Source organism: Rousettus aegyptiacus, unplaced genomic scaffold (assembly GCF_014176215.1).
Source record: "Rousettus aegyptiacus isolate mRouAeg1 unplaced genomic scaffold, mRouAeg1.p scaffold_m13_p_2, whole genome shotgun sequence".
In the NCBI taxonomy this organism is placed as follows: domain Eukaryota; kingdom Metazoa; phylum Chordata; class Mammalia; order Chiroptera; family Pteropodidae; genus Rousettus; species Rousettus aegyptiacus.
The window spans coordinates 3698807-3723141 of NW_023416295.1; the positions used below are offsets into that span (position 1 = coordinate 3698807).

Sequence of the window (24335 nt, forward strand, 5' to 3'; positions counted from 1 at the left end):
AGGCGTCTGTTTCGAAGTCCGTCACCCCCATTCTCGGTGGTCGACAGACACTTCAGTGGAGTGAGTGGTCCCTTAGCATCTACTCCCACGTGTGAGGGGCCCGTCCGAGCGTCCGACCCTGTGCCCTCCCAGAATCCCTTTGTATCTGACACGTTCTTGTTGAGCCTCTCTTGGGTGTCTCAGTCCCTAAGTCCCCGTCATAGGGTTCTTCCCAGGAGACATCCCAGCTGGTTAGGAATCCTGAGATGACGATGAATCCTAGTGTAGACTCCCACGAACATAAAGGGGGTGCGTGATCGGCTTGCTCCCACAGAGTCAGGAATGGCCCGCGGAAGCATTAAAACTCACCCTGCCCCCCGAAAGTCCCTGTGCCGTGACCGTGCCCTCCTGTCTCCGCTTGACTAGGTAACTGGGATGACGGGATCGGGGGGTGAAGAGTTTGATTCGGGCTAAAGGCTTCTGAAGCAGACTCTGTGGGTAATCCACGCGAATCCATGCCTGTCACCTTTCTCGCTGGCAGAACCCCGCTTTTGTTTGGGGCGGGGTGCCCTCTGCCTCATGGCTATGTGCTGAGGGAGAATGATCCTATACCCAGCTTCAGGGGAGATCGGTCTGAGCCATGAAATTAATCCAGTCTTCTTGCCAGCGATTTGCCTAGGAAGGGTCACGTGACATGATGCTGACCCATGAGACTGGAGGGGAAAGCTCACTGGAGAGAAGTAAGCAGCTGGACTTTGGAAGTTGTTCTTTATGCTTTAAAATTAGAGGCGGGACCATAACGCTCCCCTGGGCTTCTCCGAATGTCAGAGAATAAAGACGCGATGCCCGGAGCGGCCGCAGCCTTCTCGACAGCACGAGGAGAGCCAGCTTACACCCTGAAGACGGCAGAGGGAAATACATGAGCAAACTGAGTCTCGGAGGATGCCATCGAACCGCTATAATAATTAACCCGAGGGCCGCCCGGCCTCAGAACCCGTGTTCTCGGGGAGAAAATAAAGCATTCTTTACTTGGGATTTCAGCAACTTCCAGGTAGAAATCCTCAACCGATGAGGTCCCGTAGACCAACGCTCAATGGTACAGAACACTTAGGGCTCCCGGACGAGAGCTGCCGTGCGAGAGAGACCACCACACCCGCTCTGTGCCGGCCGATCACAGGCAGACTGAAATCCGCCTGCCCGGCCCTGGCCAGCACGGGCTGACCGCTCGGCTCCCGGTTTAACGAATACCGCTAGGGAGCCCAGGACATTCTGGCCACGAGAGTGTGGCACGCCTGGAGTGTAACTCGGAGATGGAGGCTGAGAAGGTCATTAGATATTCAGCCCTTTACCGGCGTGCATTTCCTCAAAAGAAATGATGAAGATAATATTAATTGCTGCCATTCATGGAGCGTTTGTTTTATGCCGGACAACGAATTAAACAGCCTGGTCCTCTCGGGCAGTCCTGACCTTTCAGCAGCGAGGGCGGCGCTTCGAAAAGGTCCGCGTCGGGTGAACATCGAGTCGGTTTCCATCTTACGTTTCCTTGGCAGGTGTACCTAATCACACCCCAGCAGCAAAATGAGACCCGGATGAACGGGGAGCTGGATGCCAGTGGGCAGCACGGCTCGTCTCGGGAGGCGTGGGAGCTTCCCGTGGCTGCCGTGACCGCTGGCCACAAACAGCGTGGCTTACAACAGCAGAGTCCGGAATCAAGGTGTTGAAAAGTGTGGTTCCTCCGGGAGTTCCCTGGGACACTCTGTCCCAGGTCCCTCTCCTCGCCTCCGGTGGCTGCCGACAATCCCGATGCTCCTTGGCTTGTAGGCACATCGCTCCGATCTCCACCTGGCTCTTCCCCTGGATGTCTCCGTCCCTCTCCTCCCGCTTCCCTCCTAAGGACACTTGCCATCAGCCGCAGGGCCTGCCCTCACCGGGATGACCTCCTCTCAAGACCCTTCATCACACCTGCAAAGACGCTTTTTCCAAACGAGGTCACATTCACTGGTTCCCTCCCTCCAGGATAGGAGGCCTGTTCCCCAGGGAACTGCTGAAGCATTGACGTCCTCGGCGCTCGGGAAGCTGGAGACGCCGCGTGGCTCACGCCCGCTCTCTGGAGGTGTCTCCCTTCCTAAATGGCACTGGCACAGTCCGGCGGACGGCCACCACCTGTGGGCCTCAGGGTGGGCGTCGCTGGTCTCGCCCTGTGTGTCCCTCTGCCTGAGGAGCGGCCGGAACCGCAGGCTTCCGGCTTTCGTTAGTGTGCGTGCTGGTCTGGGTTTTGGGGAACCCCATACGGAGCACCCATATTTGAAAGACAGGCAGAGAACATATCCCAAAAAGGAGAAAAACAAGGCAGACGGCCCGGGCCCTCGGGGGTGGCCAACGTGTGGCCCGCCTGAGACTCTGGTCAAGAAGCTTTTGGCCCCAAAAAGTTAAATGCCCAAGAGCAGGAGGGAGGCAAGTGGGCCCCACACTCTTCGGGGTGCCAGCTCCAGCCCCCTCTCAGTTCCTACCTCTGGACATCAGAAGGGAATGGACTTCCGTAGATCCCCGTGCAAGTTTCTTCAGGGAAATTCCGCTGACGTCACGCCGTGACATGGAGGCATTACGGAGGGTTACCGACGAAGAAATGTGCGTGTGAAGAGGCCGTGTGATCGGGACTGGATTCGCTTCCTTCTGAGATCTGAACGTTATGCTAATGCATAACCGTCTGGGTCCCGCGCGGCTGTGGGCCTCCATCCGGAGAACCTGAGCGCCTGGCCCTGCGCTCAGACCCCCGGGACTGGGCGCGGCGTCATTTGTCACGGAAAAGGCGAATGTGACCCATTTTCTCTTCGGAAGCGAGAGCAGGAAGACCTCTCTGCGCAGGAGCCAGTTTGCAGGATGATGGGTCTGCTTGCTGCTCACCCGAACGTGGTTCCTGAATACGGTGGCTTTTCCTGAGCTCTGCCCAGGAACTCGCCGTGGCCACTGGCCTATGTCCCTACCAAATCGGGTCCTCTGCCTCTCCCTGTCTTGGTCGCACATGGTCGCTGAGGTGAAGCTGCGGTGCCCTCGAAGGTTAAGGCTCCCGCAGGGAAGGACCCCTCGTGGCCCCGATGCCCCCGATGGAAAGAGAGCAAGAGTGTGATAAGTGCGTGGCCGAGAGCCAGGTCCCAGATGACGTGGGCGGCCGCAGGCAGGCCGCGCCTGGCCGACTTGGGGCAGCCTGTCTGGTGCATGTGACCATGCACCTGCTACGCCAGGAGAGAGTCTTCCCGACCCACGCATCCGGCCGCTGGGAGGAGCTCAGACGATCTTGGTGCCGTGCAGACGCTACACCAGCTTCTTCCTCAAAAGCTCTATTTTTGTGAAGAAGGGGACCTAGAAGATGGAACATTTTCCTCTAGGCCAGGGGTCCCCAACCCCTGGGCCACAGACTGGTACCAGTCCATGGCCTGTTAGGGACCGGGCCGCACAGCAGGAGGTGAGCGGCGGGGGGAGGCGAGCGAAGTTTCGTCTGTATCCGCGGCCGCCCCCCGGCGCCAGCATCACCAGCGCCAGCGTCACCGCCTCAGCTCCGCCGCAGGCGGTCAGGGGCCAGCTTCTCATGGGAGCGCCGGTCCCTGGTGCCAGAAAGGCTGCTGACCGCTGCTCCAGACCCACGACTTCACTGTTAGCGCCGACGTCTCCTGGATAAATGTCCCGTGCGGAGCCACATCGCAGGCTGCGTCCCCGGGGCGCGCACAGTGGAGCTTTTCTCGTGAGGCCGTTATCCGAAGGGACACGGGGATGGGCGGGGGTCACGGGCATGGCGAGGCCCCCAGACTGAGAAGCGCGTGTTCACACGCCGCCTTCCGTCATCCGGTGCAGGTGGAGGTACTCGCGTGGGTGACCTTGGCTGGGTGCTGGGGAACGATGCGTGCCTTCCCCAGGACGGGGCCAGACCGGATCGCCTCGCCCCGGGAACCTGCCGGCCTACACTTCCGTGCCGCCGCGAGACCCACTAGTCAGACTCTCCACCGTGTGGCGAATTCGCGAGCTCACGACCTTTGATGCTGACTCACAATGGCGACCCTGCTTGCCCTCGAGTTTCGAAACAAAGTGAGCGCGCCCTCCCACGCTCTGACCCGAGTAATTCCTACCTTCGTGTGGAGCACGGGCTCCCTCGGTCTCTAAACCACCGGTTATGTGTCCTGACCCCAGACTAGAATGTAATCAATACTGCCAGGGCGAGTGTCGACCCGCAGCCTGCTGAGCCTAGCAACCGAAAATATTTATGACCCGACAAACCTGTTTGAACTATTCTCTGTCACTGCTGTAGTACAGCCAACCTTCGAAGGCTCAGATCTAAAGATAATTTGTTTTGAGCACAACCTGCAGAATTCATGTTCCAATAAGTCTGAGCATACTTAGAATCTAGGAGTCAAAAATTCACGTTAAAAGAGACACATCCTCTCCCAAGGGTTAACTTTTAGCTGTCTCAGATAAGTGCCCCATTTAATGTGAGTTTCTTCAGCATCAGCTTTGGGCACAGGATTCGGCCCCCGTGCTGAGGGAGGCAGGGTGGCCAACGGCCAGTGTCCTGTCCTGCGGGACCGCCCTCCTCGGAGAGAAGCCAAGGCAGACGCCCCGCGTGGCCCATCGAGGCCACGACTACAGCTCCCCGAGCCTCTCGGTCCATGTCTCTCTCAGCCTGAGCCGTGACCCTCACGGATGGAACTCCTCCGGTCTCTGCTTGCTCCTCTCGCCTCGGCAAAGAGCCAGCCCTCACTCCGTCTCACTGCCTTCGGACAAAGTTCAGAATCACCGAGGAGCATCGGTGACTGCGCCTCCCAGAGACATCAGCTGCGGACCCTCTGGTCTTCCCGATTCCGTCCCCTCTAAAGAGCACCAACGGTTCCTACACGCGCCCGGCCCTGTGTCATCCCGCTAACGGTGGAGGCCATCACGTGGAGTCACAGCCCGTGGCTTTGGCGCCTGTCTCTCCTGGAGCTGCCGGGGGCTGGGGCTTGGCACTTGGTCCTCTTGGTTTGCTCAGAGCCCAGAAGACGCATTTGTGTTCAGTGTTCACCATCAAACAGTGGTGTGGGTGGCGGAGCGAATCCACAGGAAGGGTGGGGGGGGGGTGAGAGGAAGCGGGACTAAACCCCCACCAGGGCGGCCGGATGGCGGGGACCCCCGGGGCCACAGGCAGAGCCGGGGTTCCCTCAGCTCCTGGGGAGCGCGGACGTCCGGGGTGGTGGTTTCCTGCAGAGGCTGCTCGCTCTCGGGAGCCGGGGCGTCAGGGCCGGTCTCCAGACCCGGGGTCTCCGGTCTGCTGTGAGTGGGGCACAGAGGAGTTTTCCAAGACGCACCGTGTGGGCGCAGGGGTGCTGCAGGTCAGTGCTCCCCGACTGTCCTGCTTACCGGGGCTCCCCAGAAGCTGCTCAAACGCGCAGATTCATGGGTCTGGCAGCTGGTCCCGGCTGAGGCCGGAGAGCAGGGGCCGTCTCGATGTTTGTTCCCCGTGGGTTCATTTCCCTGCGAGACCCGGCCCGGATCTGTGGCAGGTGCCACCCTGGCCTGGCCCTCTCCCGCTCGGCCCCCTGGGAACTGCGGTGGGCCCTCGCTGGTGGCACAGACGGAGAGGTGTCCCGGAGGGCTCGGGCCCCGTTGTCCTGCACGGTTCATAATCGCTCACTGCCACACCGGCCACCACTCCTCCTCAGACCGGCGTCTTTGATCAGTGTAGTAAGCGGCTGCAGGTCCCCTGTGCCCAGACCCCGAGGGGGCAGTGTGGCGTTCGGGGCGCTTCGCAGGGACCAGCAGAGGGGAGCTGCGTGCGATCAGCCGGGGCCGTCTGATGGGTCCGAGCGGTCGCTTCTGCCCGTTCTGCTCACTCACAGGAACTGCGGAGGTATCGCTGCCCGGACACCCCGTGTGTAGCTCATAACCACCCCCACTCCCCCGGCGAGGAACGGCGCCCGCCTGTGCCGCCCGCGAACCTTCCCAGAGCCATAGCAGTTATGAGAAAGGGAAGGAAAAGGCAGCGGCTTTTTACATAAACCTTTAGGAGAATTTTTCCCAGAGGACAGTGACTAATGTGAGGCCATGGTCGCCCAACCACTTGGGGACCCAGAAAGTGATGCGTTTGAGGACTAGAATTTAGAAATTCAGTCCAAACGGAGAACACCTTGCCTACATGCTGAAACCTAAGAAAGGTATAAATTAGGGCCGAGGGGCTGAGGCCGAGGCCGCTGTCTCAGGGGGGCACCTGGGCGGAGCGCTCGGGTGCTGAGGAGGGTGGGGAGAGTCGAGTGCCCGTCCCCCAGTCCCTTCCAGCTGGACGGGAAATCAGAGGCAGTTTGGGGGACGTGTTGTGTGAGGGAACGGGGTGCAAGAGGGTCTCGAGGAAGAAACGGGAGATTCTCACGGGGATGTCGTGCCTAGAGACAGTTTCCATTCGGTCAAGTAGAATTTTAATGAGCGACTACTGCGTCCTAGATCGAAGGAGGCACCAGGCGCAGGCCCCACGGCTCCGATGGCCGCGGGAGGCTACGGGCCGAAGACCGTGCCAACGTCAACGGCAGGACACCGCCCGTAGGCACAGGGGTGTGGGGGAGCTCAGAGGACGGCAGGCTTCGATTCAGGCGCCCTGGGGCGCCCCCTGCAGGCGGCACTGTTGGAGCTCCTGGCTGGAGGGAGCCACCGACCGGTGGCCGGAGCTGGCTGCAGCCCCGTCTGCCATCACGCACCCGTTCCCTCGGTGGCATGATGCACGCTGTCCCCTTCCTAAAGCCTATTTCTCACTGAACCCTGGGAGATAAGTCTCCATCTCACCCTGGCTGGGCCATCAGGTCGCCTGCCAGTAGAGGTTTCGCACCCTTCCTTGGGCATCCAGGCTGATGCCCGTGCGGCGTTCTCAGGTTGGAAGGTTGGGTGGATCCAGGTGGTGGTCCCAAGGGCGTACCCGAAGGACCAGTTAGAAAGGGCGACTCCTCAGAGGTAGGAGCCAGCGCGGGGCAGCGGCGGAAGCCTGGCGGCTGCCCAGAGCAGGGGAAGCAAGCTCCACAGTCGTCGTGAGCGGTCGTGCCGGGGGCTGCGTGCTGGACGGCTGTGAACCGCCCGGCCCAGGTCCGCGCCCACTGTGGGCCTGAGGATGTCGCGCTCTGTCCTCATCAGCTCAGGCTGCCACAACAGAGCGCCGTAGACGAGATGCATTCCTCGCCGTTCTGGAGGCCGGGAGTCTGAGATCAGGGCGCCAGCCAGTGTGGTCGGTGCTGCTGAGAGCTTCTTCCTTGCCTTCCCACTGTGTCCTCGCCTGGTGGAGGGACGGAGACCACGAGCTCTGTGGGGTCTGTTCCTGCAAGGCCACCGATGCCATCGCGAGTGCCCCACCCCACACCGATGAGCTTACGTAAACCTCATCACCTGCCAAAGGCCCCATCCCCTAATGCCATTGCACCGGGGGGCGGGGCTCCAACATAGGAATTCGGCGACACGATTCAGCCCACGGCACAGTCCAGGGTGGCCCAGGTAAATGACGGACAGCACAGGTGTTCTAATTACCGACTTCAGGGAGGAAATGGGATCACCAGGTGGCTGGCCAGCGGCGCACCTAGGGAGGTGCCTGGTAGATATTTGGGGACCATCCTCTTAACCGGAGTCAAGGCTTTCGGACCTACAGGCTCTGTTTCATCAGGGACCCAGGACTGATCAGAACCACGATCCACGATGCCAGAGAAGTCTGTCGCGTGGATCGGGGTGAGCAGTCTAGGCCAGGCGCTCGGCGAACGCATTACTCAGAAACGTTTATCCCTCCTGGAAAGGACTGTGATTCCTTACTGGTCTGGTCTTCAAGGTGACTGTGTTTCTCCTCTGATCCATCAGTGTTGATTTTAAAGTGTAACTCTAAATAGAAAAGAACGTTGTCTAAGTTCTAGAAAAGCCTATAAGGAAGTTCGACCCTTGATCGTTCGCTGTAACGTATACACCCGGCTAGGAGTTAGGTGTTGTTTCTGTTATTATAGATTTAAAATCACCATTAGAGATGATGCCTCGTAACTAACTATATTAAATCTATTTATTTTTTTAAAGAAACAAAAAGCTCACATCATAAGTTTTCTAAAGGGTAGAATGTCCTTCGAAATCTGGTAGGAATTTAGGGTTTCTAAATTAGTTTCAAATTCGATTAAAAGCAAAGAACAAGAAAGCCCAAGTGTGTGTGGTTTCACATTCACAGTGGTTCTAGGAAGTCTTTGTAAGTGGCGAGTTCATAATAACAGCTGGCACTTAAAATGTGCTTGTCAATGACTCACTGAAACTTCGCAGGAACATAGCACTGTCTCACATGAGTGAGCTTTTCTGCAGTTGAAGTTGCTAAGGTGTTTTTCCTTCATATTTTATAACTAAAGCGTTCCTGGACCATTCGTTCTTTATAAGAGGTTTTGGTGGGAGGCCTAGCCAGTATTGCGGATTTAAAAGATTTGCATAAGAGTGAGATAGGATCTGAATTTCGAGCCACTCAATATCTGAACTCTTTGAGATTCGTCCACCCTCAGTTCCTTCTGGAAAGGCCAGTCCAGCTATGAAAAGTGTCCTGCTGCGTGGCTGACCGTGCTCACGGATGCGGTTCAGAAGGCCGGACTGATTTATTCATGATGAAACCCTGAGCGTTGATGGGGAGAGGCAGGTTGCTCCAGGCTGTGCACAGAGAAGCTGAGGAACTGGTTTGTCCTGGAGAACTCTCAGAGGAACTTTGCCCATTAAAGGGAAGAAAAAAGTGTAAGAGAATTTACAGCGTATGGAGGCTCACACTTGTGGATAAACAAGCCGATCGAGTTTCCAGCGTCTTTGATGATCTTTGGCACAGCAGCAAACACAGACTTAGGAAGAGGAGCACAGGGTTTGTGAGGAAGAATCTCCCCACTACCCCCGCCCCTGCTCCCCTGGGCGGCAGGATGGTGCTCGAGGTGGATGGGACCTCCTCACGCCTCCCCACACGCACCTGCCGCCACCCGAGGGTTCAGCGTGCTCGTGGATGGATCAGGAAACGATGAGTCAAGGACGCGAGACTGGCAAACTGGAGGCTCGCACCGCAAATCCCTGTAGACCAGTGACACGATGAGATGATAGTGGCCTCGGACCTACCACTGGGTCTGAGGCGCCCGCTGCGGCCAGGGCAGTATTTGACTGCTAAAACCGAGACCGAAAACAGCGTAGAGGAACTTTTAGCTCCCCGCGGCGGACAGCCGGACCGCGGCCCGGACCGCACAGCGGGGGTTTCTGCAGAGTCTTACCGTGTGCTTTCCCACGGGTGCCCTTCTACGAGTGTCACAGATTTCAAGGGAAGAGGTTTAGGCAAGAATTCCCCTCCGCCTCAGGAACGAGAAACTCAGATGCTCGTCCAAGGTCGCGAAGCTGGAAATTGTGTTTGCACAACCCATTCTCCGCTACACGCTCTCCCCCCACCCCACCCCAAAACAACACGGTTCACGGACACCTTGTGTTTCAGAAGTTCCTCCGAATGGGGTGAGGAGGAAGCGACAAGCTCCCAAGTTGATTGTATCCAATCTGAGCAAATATGTCATTTAACCACCGAGGTATCGTTGTTCACATTTCATTTCCGATGACAGATTTATGTGCATGAGTTTCTAATGACTTATTTGTGCTTTTTTGTTTATCTGGCTTTTGGTTTGCTTCTATATTTCTCCCTTTTTTGCCTTCCCCTAAAGTGATGGTTTTTTAAATTTTCTTTTTCCTCCCCCCAACTGAGTGGTTCGGAACTAATATTTTTTATTCCCTCACTAGTTTTGCTCGAAGTTTAAATGCACATTCTTGCTTAACAAATTGCAAAATAAACCAGTGTCTCTGCCGTCGTGAATGAATCAAGGACCTTGGCCCTTACGAGTGTCTTCCACGTTAGGGTCGCATAGTTTTTTAGTGACACCTTCTGTCGATCCACAATTAGTGACCACTATGGCTATTGTATTAGTTATTTATTGCTGCATGACAAACCATCCTAAAATGTCGCATCTTAAAATAGCAGCTCTTTATTGTCTTACTGCGTAGGTCAGGGGCGTAGGTCGGGGGGCGGGGGAGCAGCTTAGCTGGCTGGTTCCAGCTCAGGGGCTGCATCTGGAGGCTCGACCGATTCTGAGCTCGCTCTCCTGGGGTGGCGGACTTGCGTTTGTCATGCGCTACTGGAGTGAGTGCTTGCTTTTTCCCCATACCACGTGGGTGTCTTTGTCAGACCGCTCAAACACAGCAGCTTCCCCAGCATGAGTGATCCGAGAGAGAGAGAGAGAGAGACAGAGAGAGAGAGAGACAGAGACAGAGAGACAGAGACAGAGAGACAGAGAGAGACAGAGACAGAGACGGACAGAGAGACAGAGAGAGAGCAAGCAGCCAAGACAGGTGCCACAGTCTTTTTATGACCTGACATTGGCAGTCGGATTTCATTACTACTGCTGCACTATATGTATTAGAAGCCAGGCCACCAAGTCCAACCCACACTCAAAGAAAGGAGATTGTACGTGAACATGAATACCCAGCCGAGATCACTGTGGGGGGTCGTCCTAAGCGGTGCCCGTCTCTGTATTTAAACGTAACCACTCACTCAGCCACTGATGGTTACTTCTTAGTACATCAGTTAATAATCCTTCAGGCGAAGGTCTGTGAACAGAAAATACTCTCCGTTTGTCAAAACATATTTACTTTGTGCTCACTCTTGGATGATAATTCATCTAAATTTATTTAAGCCGACAGTTCTTCCTTGGCCCTCTGAATATCTAATTCCATTATTTTTGGTTTCTCTTGTGCCGTTGTTTTGACTATATGACTGTTTTTAAGATTTTTCTCTTTGTTATTGGTGCTCAGCAGTTTCTCTGTGATTCATTTGGGCATAAATTGATTTTTACTTATTCTATTCGGAATGTTCTGTGAATTCCAAATTTAAGTAGAGTTACCAGATAAAATACACGAAGCTCAGTTAAATTTTAATTTCAGGTAAGTATAACTCAAATATTTCATGAGACATACTTCTACTAAAAAAAAAAAAAAACTTGCTTACTTAAGATTCAAATTTGACTAGGAATCTTGCATTTATTTTTTAGGAATCCTGTATTTTTATTTGCTAAATTTGGCCGCATGGGAGATCTAATCTGGAAAACGCTCAGTCATAAGCTCTCCCAATACTGCCTTTTCTCCGATCTCTCTATTGCTTCCCTCTGAATTCTTATCAACTATATGTTTGTATTAGTTTTCTAGAGCCACCATCACAAAAACTGGGTGGCTAAAACAAAAGAAATGTATGCTGTCACCGTTCCGGAGGCCAGGAGCCCGAAGGCGAGACGCAGCCGGGCCATCCTCTCTCCCAAGCTTCTGGGGAAGGAACTTGGCGGCCTCCTCCGGCTTCCGGCGGCTGCGGGCAAACCTCACGGTTCCCTTCCTAGTCGCTGCAGGGCCCCGCTGCCCGCCTCGGTCACTGCATGGCCTTCTCCCCAGGCTCTCTGTGTTTCTACGCCTCCGCGGCTTCACGTGGCCTCCTCACCAGTCCTTAGACGAAGGCCTGCACTCTTCTGCATGACCCCATCTTAGCTAATTGCACCTGAAAAAACTGAACTGAAATAAGCAATAGCGGACTCGAGTCTAAAGAAAAAGGAAAGTAATGGCAAGCCTTTGCAACCGGCTTTGCCGAAAGGAGAGAGCCTTCTGATTCTGGCGAGAGAACGGATGTGGTTGTTGGTGCAGGAAACCCCTCCGGGAGAATGAGCGCCATCGAACCATCATAGGGAATGAAAACGTCCCTTTGGGATGTGAAGATCCATTCGCCTTGACCTTATAATCAATCACCCGATGAGCTTTAATCTGTAACTCAGTGTCTGAATGACTTCTACCAACCACAATAAATAAATTCAAACTCGACCTGATACAAATAATTTCCTTGTGAATCTGGATTCGATGAGCTCATTTTCTTAAGTCTTCTGTATTCTTAAGTTCTGAGTTTGAATTTTAAACTCTCTAATTACGCTTCCCAATCTATTCCTTTGGAATGAACACCTGTCCCCAGACAGCCGAAGACAGAGTACATCACTTAACGGTCTTCATCCTCAGTCCCCACTGGCCTCTGCTTCCGCCTCTGGGTACCTGGGGACAGAAACAGAGCCCCCGGGAAGGGGGAGCCAAAAACCTTTCTTCCGGGCTCCTGGTCTAGGATTTAGAGTTCCGTCCTGGTAACGAACTAATCACCGGGGACACCCAAACCCACACGAGGCACTCAATGAGGCAGAGGGAGACCAGCACGAGACCGGCACCCTGCCCTCCAGGAGGGTTCCAGAAGCCAGTGCATTTCATGAACCGTTCAAGGATTTCAACGGCCACCTTCCCTGTGAGCTCTCAGCAGGTCGACCCAATCAGGGACAACCAGGCCTCTGCCATCTCGCTGTGGACGGTACCACTGCCGCCTCCTCAGAGCTAATTAGATTCGGCTTCCCTCGTGGTTGGTATTATCTGCGGGAAGCGAACAGGTCCTGGGAGCTCGTGCGGTTCTTCCCATCACGAGCCCCGTGGTTCGGCCATGCACCGGGGTGGCGGGCATGACCTGAAGGAAGCTAGCGTCAGGAGCTGGAGGCTGCGTGAGACCGGCTGCCTTCTGCTGGGTCACCCACAGGACTGCCACTGGGGGAGGCTTGTTGAGGAAAGGCAGGCAGAAGTTGGAAGGCCACGAGGCGCCCCGGTCTGGGGTAACGTGAAGGCGCAAACACATGTTAGCAGACAGGGTCACCGGGCCAGCCAGCAGTGCCGTGGCAGGGCTAGATGTCACACCACCCGACACCAGGATCCTGAGGGAGAAGATGCCTTCGGTGTTAGTCACACCCCAGAGGACAGTTTGTATAATTCAGAGGCCAAGAAGCACTCTGGGGACCTTCTCTACTGACAGTATTTGTGATACATTAAGGTAAAGCCAATTAGCATAATAAATCAGATGGGAAGTCGCAATGAGGTCAAACGCCTTCATGTCTGTCAGAGAAAAAGATGGATAACGGTCAGACATCAACCAACCTGTCTTATCTTTCGGTTCCATCCAGATCTTGGGAAAGTAAAACTGTCAACTAAGGAAATTTTTAGAAATACTTAGAAATAAAAACGTAGATATGGATTAGAAAAGTAAAAGTATACATCCTGCGAAATACAATTTTTACCCAATCTACTACAGCAATCGCACTTATCAAATATAAAACCAAGTTTTGTTTTGTTTTGTTTTGATTTTTGCTTTCAGAATACAAGTAAACACCAGGATATAAAGAAAGAACTTCAGCAGAAGGCTTTTTCATTCCTCCGCCCAAAGTGGATGGACTTTTCCCCCTGGGCCGCCTCCTGCTTAAGCAGGACTGAAAAGGATTAGGCCACCGGGCCCCCCCTGGGGCTATGTGAGGTGCCTGCAGAACCCCCTTCCAGGGCTTATCAATCATCCCTCCTCACCCGAGCCGAGCCCGACTCGCCCGTTCTAAACCATTCTCCTCAGCTCTGTCCTTCTCTACCCTCCCCCCTCTGCGTTTGAGATGAAAAAAGACCCATCCTTCACGGCCTGTCATTCAAACCCGCAGAGGTTTGGGCTGACGACATGTTCAAAGACTGAGATGTTTATCTCTCCTTACACAACCTACCGGCTGGGCTGTTAAGATGTGGAGCCAGCAAGATTTTGCAAACCCAAAATTTTCTCTTCATTATTTACTGTTAAAGTGCTCATCTTATTGGTTTTCGGCTGCTTTGAAGAGAGTGTGCACCGTCTCTGCAGCCGGGGTCTCTAGGCGAGGACACATATCAGCAGATGAAAAGGCCATCGCAGCCCCCAGATACGAGTCCCCGACATGCTCTCGCCATCGCGCATCGGCTAAGCAAACTTCTTGCCTGTGGACTGTGGCCTCGAGCTCTCTCCCACTTTTTTCCGTCGGGCGCCCCTGCTGAATCCTGGTTGCTGCGGGCGTTGGTTCGTCGTGTGAGGCCGGCAAAAGAGCCAGAGCCTTTCGTCAGCCACCTCTTTTCAAGCCCCCGGCCGGAACTCCGCCGCAGCCTTTCCCACGCATGCCGGGCCCTGGCCCTTGGGGGTCGTGCGGCATCTCACGGGACTCGCGTCCCTTCGAGGCGGCTGTGCATTAGACGCGCCACATAAAAGCAGCGGCGGACAAGTCGTGTCCGGGGTGTTCCGTTCAGAAACGTTATTAATGAGCCAGTTGATCGTTTTTATTGCACTAAACCTTTAAAACCTGGCACCGCCTCCACGTCGATGGAACAAGTGGAGTCACGTCAGCCGCCTTTCGGGTGCTCGGCCTTCGCAGAGCGGGTGACCCGGAGGAAAACACTCTCAGGTCGAGCCCCTTCAGCCCCGCGGGAGGCAGAGAACACGCTGGGGGGGGGGCGGCAGGGGAGGGGGCTTTGTGACCTTTTAATGAAGTGCAGAAAGGATTCCTGAGGCTTTCCTGCCCTGGGGCCCCCGCCCCACTAATCCTCAGTTCTGTTTCCTCAGGGAGCTCAGGGAGAAAAATGTTTACCCTTAAATTGCCTGGAAGGAATTTTGAAAAGGTTTTAAAAAAAAAAAGGCTGGCGTCAGCTCCCGAGGCCGGTGCCCCTGGGAGGGGGTCGGGTGGGAAGTGGCCGCCGGCTCCATGTTCGCTGGTAAACGGTGCGTCGGCTTCCAGCGGCCAGCGCAGCCGGCTCGGGAGACTCAGCTGGAAAAGCAAACAGGTCACAGGGGGAGAGGCGCCGGGCTTGCCTGCAGGACACCCTCGGTTGTCGTGAGGGGAGAAGCTCCCCCTTTCCGGACAAATAAAAGCCGATTGTTAATCATCTTGTGACATGAGAAAACCAGCGTGAGAAACAATGACGGGTTTTAATGGGCCCAAAACAAACAGACAACAAACTAAAACTGAAACGAGGACTGCTTCCTTTCTCCCTCTAAAGAAATAAACCTCACGACCGGCTTTCTATGGGAGATGAACCGGCAAGAGGAGCTTCTGGAAGGTGGGCGCCCCAGAGACGCTCGTCCGGTTTTGGGGAGGAGGCGTTGCAGCCCCACTGAGCCCCTACCCGCTCGGCCGCACCACGGGAGGCGCTGCACACACGGGTCTGGCTGCTCCCGGTCTGTATTTGCAAAGAGACGAGTGTGGAGGACCGGAGATTGGGGGGTGGGCTGGAGGGAGGTGGGGAGCAGACGGCAAGACGTCCGCTGGGCGTGGGTTAAGTCGCCTTGTCCCCCACCTTGCAGCCACCCGAAAGACCGGCTGAGAGGTGACCGGGGATGGGGGCGGGCGGCGGGTCCCCTCACACAGCGATCCCACTGTCGGCTGCCGCTACTCAGCTCGGCAGGTGGAGACCGGGGTCCCCCGACACTGGGAAAATGAAACGGTCAAGCTGCCACCTAAATTTCCTGCTGCCGAGGAGTGTTTGACCACCGGATGGGAGGGGCGAAGGCCCTTCACGATGCTGTGGTCCTGGACCCCGAAACGCGAGCCAGTTCGCCGGTTCGTCGTCCAGACCAGAAGGAGTTTCCGGCCGAGGGGTCTGGGCGGAGGCGGCCGCTCCTTCCCGTGCTCAGGCCCGAAGGCGCTAGGCTGCCCGGGCCGTGGTCTGCGCTTTGCCGTGACACAAGGTGAAGGGAGAAAGTCTCAGGCTCTAAGATGTAGCCCGAGCCTCTGAGGGCCCGTGTAGGTGTCCCCGGGGCTGCCCTGATGGGTGACCACAAACTGGGTGTCGCTCACACTGCTGGAGGCTGGCAGTCCAAAGGCGAGGTGTCAGCAGGCTGGGGCCCTCCCCGAGGCTCCGGGGAGGAGTCCACTGCGGGCCGCTCGCAGCTCCTGGTGCTTGCAGGGACACCCACTTCACCTGTTCCCAGTGTCACCTGGGGTTCTGGTTGTGTGCCTCTGTCCTCACAGGGTCTTCCTGCAAGGGCACAGGTGTTGGAGTTAGGGCCCGCCCTAAATCCAGGATGACCTCACCCCAACTAATGACGCCTGCAAAGACCCTGTTGCCAAACAAGGCCCATTCTGAGGTCCCTGTGGGACAGGGATTTTGCTGGGTGAGGGCAGGGGATGGAGCTTGGGGGGAAGGGTCACTCTTCAGCCCAGGACTCGTGATCCCTCCACTCCGAGATGGAATTTCCCCAGACTTCTAATTGCTGTTTTTATCACTGCAAAAGTTGTCACCTTGACAAGCAAACAGCTGTGGTTAACTCCTGGCTGCATTTGGAAGGTGTTGCCTGCGGCTCAGAGATGAACCTGGGAGAGAATGTGACATGCCCGCAGCGCAGGACTGAGTGCTAAGAGCCGGGGGACCAGGAGGGAAGAGAGTGCTGACCTCCGCCCGCGCCGGGTGCAAGGAGGAGGCGGGGAGGAGGGCAGGTGGCTGGGCAGCGGGGCACCAGGCGGCCAGGGGAATGTGAGGAGGCGGAGACAACCAGAATGCCCCTCGGGGACCAGACCCTGATCAACCAGCGGGAAGACCCCCACCGGCACGGCCCGCAGTAACCTTGCCGTCTTCCAAGAACGATGCTTCTGCTCTGTGGGGCTTCTGTTTCGCCCATTGGGGGCATGGGTTTCCGTGGAGAGAGGAACCCCTCGAGACAGACGGCGGTAGATAGAGGCGCCGCAGCACAGAGCGGCCTCCCCCGGGGAGGGGCCCGTCCCAAGTCCCACTTCCTCTTAACCTCGTCTGCAGGGTGTCAGCTGGTAGCCTCTGCGGGCCACCACGGCACCTCGCTGTGGCTTTGCAGCTGCATGAGGCCCACTGGAGGCGCAGGGAAGGGCAACTTAAACCCGAGGAGGAAGGCGTGGGAGGTGGGCTTGGTCCGGCCCCGCCCCACCCTCTTCAGGGGGCATTTCAGTTCAGATCCTAGGGCCCGCTTTTGGACAAGGCTTTGTTACAGTGAATTCCTGTTCTTGGCCACATTCCACCGAGTTCCGTGCCTCCTGCCTCCACCCCCGCCCCCCCCAGGCCCCCAGCTGTCCGTGGAAAGCCCCTGCTCGCTTGGAGACTGTCACATGGGAAGCCTTGAAGGAAGTCAGTAGGGCCCATCGGGCATGGCGGACCGAGGTCTCGCTTCCTCTTTCTTCTCTTTCGAGTGCTCATTTCAAAATTATCTCTCTCTCCTCTAGAGCACGGCTTCTTTTTTTAACCCTCAGGCTCACGTGGAAAGAATTTGTCTCGCTCACAGCGGCGGTGCGTGGCGCAAACCGCCGGTGGAGTGATCCGGGCGCCCGGGCTGCTGGCTCGCACGGGGCAGGGGCGGGCATGTCCGCCGTGAGTGCTCACGGCGATGAAGCAGGTCTGAGGCTGGTCGGCCAGGATATAAACGCCCCGAATCAGTCTTCCATTGAGACGCTTTTCTGTGACGACATAGTTTGTGTTTGTTGACGGGAGGATGGGAAGGTAAAACAGGAAAGCCCACGCGGGTAAAGCACCGAGTTACAGGTGGAGCTCTGTTCATAGAGAAATGAGGCGTGAAATTCCCGAGGGTGCCCGAGGGAGTGAGCGGGGGAGCCACGCGGTGCCTCGGGCTCACCGTTTTAAGGTCATGTCCTTCGCGGTCTGGGGGCATCTTAGTGGAGAGCTGGCCTTCGGAAATTCCGCGAAGTCTCCTTCCCTCTTCCCCGTGTCTCAAAGCTCAGCGTCGAACAGATCTTATATGTGCTTCTAAAAGGAGGCGGCTTGACTAGGGGACAGTGAGAATCTGGACCCGTAGGCCCTGCTGGCAGGAAGCGCGAAGCGCGTTACCTCAGTGCGGCGGGTTGGCCAGGCTGCCCCAGGCGCCGGGGAGGGTGGCAAGGCATGGGAGGTCTTCTCATGGTGCCTGGTACTCGGGATGCATCCGATAAGCGGTGCGGGAGGGAAAATCAATACCGCTCCCCACCCCCTCGCCTCCTCAGTTCTTCCAGCCGGGCTGGTAAGTTAGGAGCGGCAGATTAATAGGAGAAAAATCGCGATTTTGATACATGAATGCAGGGAATTCGCATAAGCCTGAGAACTTCCAAACAGTGAGCAATGTGGGGTGTAGATGCGTCGTTTCGGACAAAGGAGAAGCGAGGTGGGCACAGGAGTTGGATTTCGGAGGTGAGAATGGGTGACCTGCAGGTGGCTGAGGAAGAGCGAACACACACCTGGCGGGCAGACTCTCGCGAGGCACCTGGGGAGCAGCGGGAGGCGAGGAAAGGGGGCGCCTGGTACGCAGGCCCCGTCTGAGGCCCTCCCATCCCACCCACCGCACTCCGCCAAAGCAGGAGAGATTTTTTTTTTTTTTTTTTCTAGAGCAGGTCTTTCTCTCCGAATCTCTTAGCAGATAAGAGGAGGGGTCAAAGGTTCCTTTTGAGTCTTGTTTCTTAATGACCGGCTTAAAATCGATAGCCCAAAAGGCAAGACTTTGGTCCCCTTCGGGAGAGAAATCACTTCTGGAGCTTTCTCATGCAGGCTGGACTCCTAACGACCCACGGACAGGCCCTCTGCCCAGACGCCCGGACTCGCCCCACCAAACATCCCAGTTCTCGGAGCGCCAGCGGACACCCCGTGAGTCGCTTTCCTGGTGCAGTCAGCCAGAGGGGGTTTTCCTGCCTGAGAAAGTCGGTCGTATTTCTTTCCTGTGGCTGCTATGACAAGTGACCCACATGTTGGGTGGCTTAAAACAACAGAAATTTATTCTTTCACAGTTGCGCAGGCCTGACGTCCAAAATCAGTTTCCCTGGGCCAAATTCCAGTCTGCGGGGCTGTGCTCCCCCGGAAGGTCTCGGGGAGCCCCTGTTCCTTACCCCCCGCCCCCCAGCTTCTGGGGCAGCCGGCATGGCCCGGTGTGTGGCTTGTGTCTCTGCCTCCCTGGTCACATGGCCTTCTCCTCGTCTGTGGGTACAATCTCCACCCAGGTCGTCCAGGATAATCTGCCCATCTCAAGATCCTCAACTTAACCCTGTGTCAGAAAGCCCTTTTTCCAAATAAAGTCACCTTCACAGGTGAAAGAGATCAGGACCTGATATCTCTAGGGGCCATTATTCAGCCTACTCCATTGTCATCGATGAGGTTTGCTTTTTCAGGCTACATACGATGATTTTTATCACGACGAAGCTTAAGACACTCACTGTAGCCATCGGGGAGTGTAGCCACCTGCGGACATCAGTGGCTCTATACCTGGACCCGAAACAATAACAAGGCGTTATGGGAACCCGGGGGATTGGCATCTGCTTGACTCTACTGTTCGTGTTGCTGTTCCCAGGTCTCCACCTCACTGAAGCTGCCGCTAGAGGAACAGAGCCCTTCTTCGCATGCTTTTGATGAGAAAAGCTGGTGGGGTGCAGGGGAAACCCCCCAGCGAGCTGTGGTTTTTCTTCATTCACAGCGGTGCTAAGCGCGGTATTAAGAAACAGGGCCGCACACCTCTCCTGCCAAAAGCGGGTGTCATTCTCCACTGGTTCTGACAACGGCATGTGTTGCCTCGGAGCCAGAACCGTGCGCTGCTTAGTGTGCATCGCTGCCGAATCCCGCCCCCCCCCCCCCACACACACACACAAATGTGGGGAACGTATCCAGCACGCCGGCCACGGGGCCACCTGTTCAACCTGTTCTGTAGGAGGCCGCCGTCATCCGAAGGTGTGCTTCAGAGTTATACGTGGTCTTTGTTTCTTTCAGTCGTGCTGCGGATACCTAGTAATCATGCCTTTTGTTATTCGCCTTCAGTCACACTACTAGTCCTGTGTAACATTTGTTCAGTAAAAACTGACCGTGCTGATAATTTGCAATTCCTCGACTTCCTGCTGGCGCTCCCCTTAGAAAGCTATCTGGAACAGAAACATGGTTTTGTTGGTGGGATTTGGAATTTGTTTTTCAAAGAATGAAACAAAAAATAATAATAATAAGAGTCGTTTATTATTATTATTATTTTTGTTTGAATTCGAATCAGCTCCCGAAGCTGTGGGACTAACAGCAGATTCGAGAGGCGGCAGGGTGGGGGGCGGGGGGCCCGGGGGGGGGGCTGGGGAAGGACACCGACCGATAGCCAAACTCACACGGCAGCTGAGCGGAAGCCAAAATGCCGCGGGCACGCGATAGCGCGTGTTCTCGGTGGAGACCAAATTGGAGCTACGGATAAGGGGAATTTTAATCAGAAAGTGTTACAGGTGCACTCATCAGGCAGCCTTTTTCATCAGAGTAGGGACCGTGGGCCCAGGAAATCTCGTTAATTCATTCAACCGGCATCTGAGGAGCACCTAGTATGCAGCAGGTGCCCACGGCGAGACGACGAGCCGGTCGGCATCCTCGTCTTCACTGGGAGACATCCTTGCGGAGGAAGCAGGCATTGAGAAGACTAGGGTTCTCCTGATTTCACCCTCAGAGCAAAGAGGATTCTTGGGAGCATCCTGAACAGAGAAAGAATGGGCTGTCATTACTAGATTTGCCTCTGAAACAAACACTGTGGGGAGGCTGTTATGCGCATGGGCGGACCTCGGCCTTGGGAGGAGATCAGGTGTTGGGGCTGGGATGGTGGCCGTAGCAAGGAAGGGAAATACCTGAGAGAGATTTACAAGGGAAAGACCTCACAGCCAGGGGGTGGGTCCGCTCTGAGCTGGGCGGTGTAAGTCTTGATTTGCTGGGATGGCTCTGGTCTATTCCTTTCGGTTTAGCCTAATGATAAATGGTCTTTTTTTTTTTTTTTTTTTTTTTTGCTCCTCAGAGTGACCTGGCTTGAGCACTAACCATTCTGGTCATCCTATCTGTGAGTCACGAGGGGGAGGGTGGTGTTGGAGTGAGCTCTGTGTCTGGCTTGTGCAGCTAACGGAATGACAGTGCCATGTCCTGAGTTAGTGAACGGGACAAGATCGCGGGACCGCGGGCTGCACTGTTGCGAGCACCTCCCCTGGGAATTAAGTCGCATACTTCTGCAGGCTGCATGGCATCCGTATTTGTCTGGCCGGTCTCCCGAGCAGCCGTCGCCCAAGAGTGCCAGGGAAGACAGGTACCGTCCACCACCCTGGGTGTCCTTCTGTCCTTACCATGTCCCACGCTCACCGAGGCTTCCTGGTGACTGTGGTCGCAGTTCCCTGGCCGTCTCATCGCCTAGGAAACCCACGCCGGTCTCACGGGTACCGCTCAGCCCCTAGCACTATTTACTACTGCTGGCCACTGAGTTCCTATCAAGGATAATGAAGCTCTCCTAAAAATTTTCCTCATTTTATTAGATTTTCTTCATATTTAGATCTTGAATTATCAAAAACATAGCACCTTTTTACAATTACTCCTAAAAACAACTTACAAAAACTTAACAGAACTTAATATTTTTAAATCACTCCAAACGAGTACCTTCTGTGAAAATATTTCATTGCACTATAGGAAGATAGGACTGCACGGAACCGAAGTTTTCTGTCTGTTGGACATTTACGGGGAGGAAGGTCCGGCTCCCCATGTGCCATGTTTTCCGTAGGAGACGGATGAGCTCATGTCTCCCACCTGGGCTCGAGAGGTGGGCTTTGTCCCCACAGCTTTGCCTCGGGACCAGCTGTTGCAGGGCTGGGGCATCCCCCGTCCTGACTCCACTCTGAGGAGGTGCAGGGTCCTTGGGGACAGCCCCTCCCCTCCCCCCTTCAGCTGTTCTTCCATCCCCGAACCAGCCCGAGGCGGAAAAACCTGGTCGGATCTGAATCTTGAACTTCCTGTTTCTGGTGGGGTTGTTTTAAACGTGGCTTCACTCTTCTATTTTAAAGATATTGCCTATTCATAGCAAACAAACAAAAAAGGACCGTAGCAAGTAAAAAGTCTTCCCTACGTGAACCGAGGGAAGGTCTCCAAGCACCCAGTTCCAGCCCCCGACCCCAGAGCCACCTGTCCGCTCCTGCAGCCGCTGCCTGGGGACGGGCCGGAGGCCAGTGTGAGCCACAGGGACGGGGAGATGGTGGCCTCGCCTGGGATTGGCGTTCCAGCTTCCTTTCTGGTCCCCGAGGGCTCCAGAAGGGACTCTTCTGCTCCAGGCAGTATGGGGACACAGGACAGGGAGAGGATCCAGTCCAAGACCAGCGTAAACACGGAGAGGGGGACGGCCAGCGGGAGGCCGTTCAGACGCCCCGCGGGGCCTGGCAGAGTGCGATTGACGGAGGCCGCCATGTGAAAGCTGGTGGCTGCGGCCGCTGGCCCGGAGGGGCGGGACGTCTTAATGGGGCCTGCCAGGCAGCTGGAGGATGTGGGGCAGTATCCTGCCTCTGTCCAGCTCTCCCCAACTTGATCCAGAAATAGGCACACCATGAGGAAGCCGCCTGGTGCCAGATGGCAGTCGGCCCAGAAAGACAGGTGCCCAGGGTGGCCGGGACATGCACACGCATTAACAGAGCGGTTCCCAGTCCTCGGGCTCGGAGGCCCGACTGCGGAAGGAGCCCCGATTCTCAAGGGATGGAGGGAACCGGGCGCGGGCGGGGGCCGTCTTTGTTCTGAGGAGAACCTCTCAGGGGGAAGTCGTTTGGACACTTGGTTTTGAGGGGGTGGAGCATGAGGTGCAGCCCGACGTGATAAGCACCGAGCCGAGAAAGGCCACTGCAGGAAAGCGTCTAGAAGGTTCCTTGGGGAGGCCAGGTTATTTTTCTTTGATCTACCTCAACCCACAAAAAGCCACCACGTACCCCACGTGCAGGGAGCGGGGGCCTGGCCGGGGGGTCTGCGGCCCGGGGGAAGGACCAGGTGGCTGAGCAAACAGTGCAGACCAGAGAGCCACCGTCTCTGGTGGGGGACGATGAGGGAGCCGCTCAGGGTGCTAACAGAGAAGGGCCCGGAACAATGAGGGCGAGACCCGGGAGCCGCTCCAGCGGCACGGCCGGGCCTTCCCCCGGGGCCGCTGGCGGACGAACAGTGGAAGGTAAAAGGCTGAGGCTGAGAGGATACGGCTCCGCCCGCCCGGTCCCTGCTCCGGAGGCAGCCCCGGGGTCCCCCGGCGCCCTCAGCCAGGACCTTCTCAGTCCCGCTGTTCAGAGGGGACCTTGCTCAGGGCAGCACCCAGGGGTGCAGAGCCAGGCCGGGCCCACAGCCAAGGCTGGCGTCGGCGGAGGGGGCTCCTGGAGTCTGATCTCAGCGTCGACGGGTCCCCAGACCACGACACGGCGGAGTCTTGCAGGTGTCACTCCAGGAGGAGCCAGCTGACCTCCGCCTCCTCCTTCCCGCCTCAGACCCCGCATGCAGTGGGGGCGGCAGGAGCTGGGGATGGGGCAGTGAACACACACCGACCGCGCCCTGCGGTCCTCCCATTCGGGTGGGAGAAGGCAGGGGCCACCACAGAAACAAACAAGTCTGTGTCTGGACCTCCGGCAGCGACAAGTACCCTGAAGGCAATGAAGTGCCGAGGGCGGGGGCCTACTACGGGGCTCTCCTGCCGCTCCACCCACCGCTGCCGGTGAGGCCAGGCCGGTGCTGACCCAAGCGGGCCCTTCCCACCACCCACCGCCGGCCATCTCAGCCGCCCGCCCTCCTGCCGGCGGGAAAGGGCCTGTGGCCCCAGCATCCCAGGCCCCGGACTTGGGGAGGGCAGGCAGCACCCAGCACGCCCAGCCCCCCCGACCCCGACCCCGGACTTCACGTGGGTGTGAAGGGCCTCATCTCATACGGACGGAATGCACGCCTCCCCTCGAGCGATGCTTTCTCTTCCTTTATCCGAATGGCGCAGGCCGCGCTAACCCTCTATACATGCTTTCCGTTCTCTAACTCCGTCGTATAAATTTAATTCGACTTAGATTTAATTCAGCTTCAAACAAATGCGCTAGTTAATTCTGAGCAACGATTGACGTGTGTGGGAACGTGATTTAAAAATAAGCCTCCGCAATCCTTGCCGCCGTTTGCCCTGAGTAGGGCACAGAAGCCCGTTTCTGCAGAGGAAACAAAGCACGGGAGAGCGAAAACTTGCTTTATCCAAGTTTTTTTTTTTTTAAATAAAACATCATTTTTGGTTCTTTAAAAAATGAAAACATTATTTATATTCCTCTCCCCCAGCCCTCCTCCTTTCTAATATGATCTGTCTACTTGTTTAATCAATGATGCTACAAACAGTCATTCGACAAATATTTAAAGATGAGAAGAATGTGCTCATTGCCTTGAAGGAGTTTCCACCCCAGGGTAGGACAGCAGGAAACACCGCCCAAAGTGCAGCATTCCACCGAAATACCTACCAGGGACCGCTTCCTCCTCCCAGGGGTCAGGGCGTGACCCTTCAATTACAGGCCCCGGAGTATGAAGAGTGCGGGGAAGAGAGACAGAGTCCAGTCCTAGAAAAGGACTTGGAAGCTCCCAAGAACATTCGTGTTTCCGTTTTGAATTAAACCATCTCTTAAAAAAAAAAAAAAAAAAAAAGAATTTTCTTCTAGATTCGAGGCCGTAAGGGAAGGAGGTTCTCA

The 24335-nt window shown here is 56.0% G+C and overlaps 1 long non-coding RNA gene across 1 annotated transcript; it reads left to right on the forward strand.

Annotated features, from left to right (window-relative positions):
- Positions 1–16657: 16657 nt before the first annotated feature.
- Positions 16658–19789, forward strand: LOC118613667. Its single transcript, XR_004955645.1, has 2 exons — positions 16658–17361; positions 18397–19789. It is a non-coding gene; the product is annotated as an uncharacterized LOC118613667 (long non-coding RNA).
- Positions 19790–24335: the final 4546 nt, after the last annotated feature.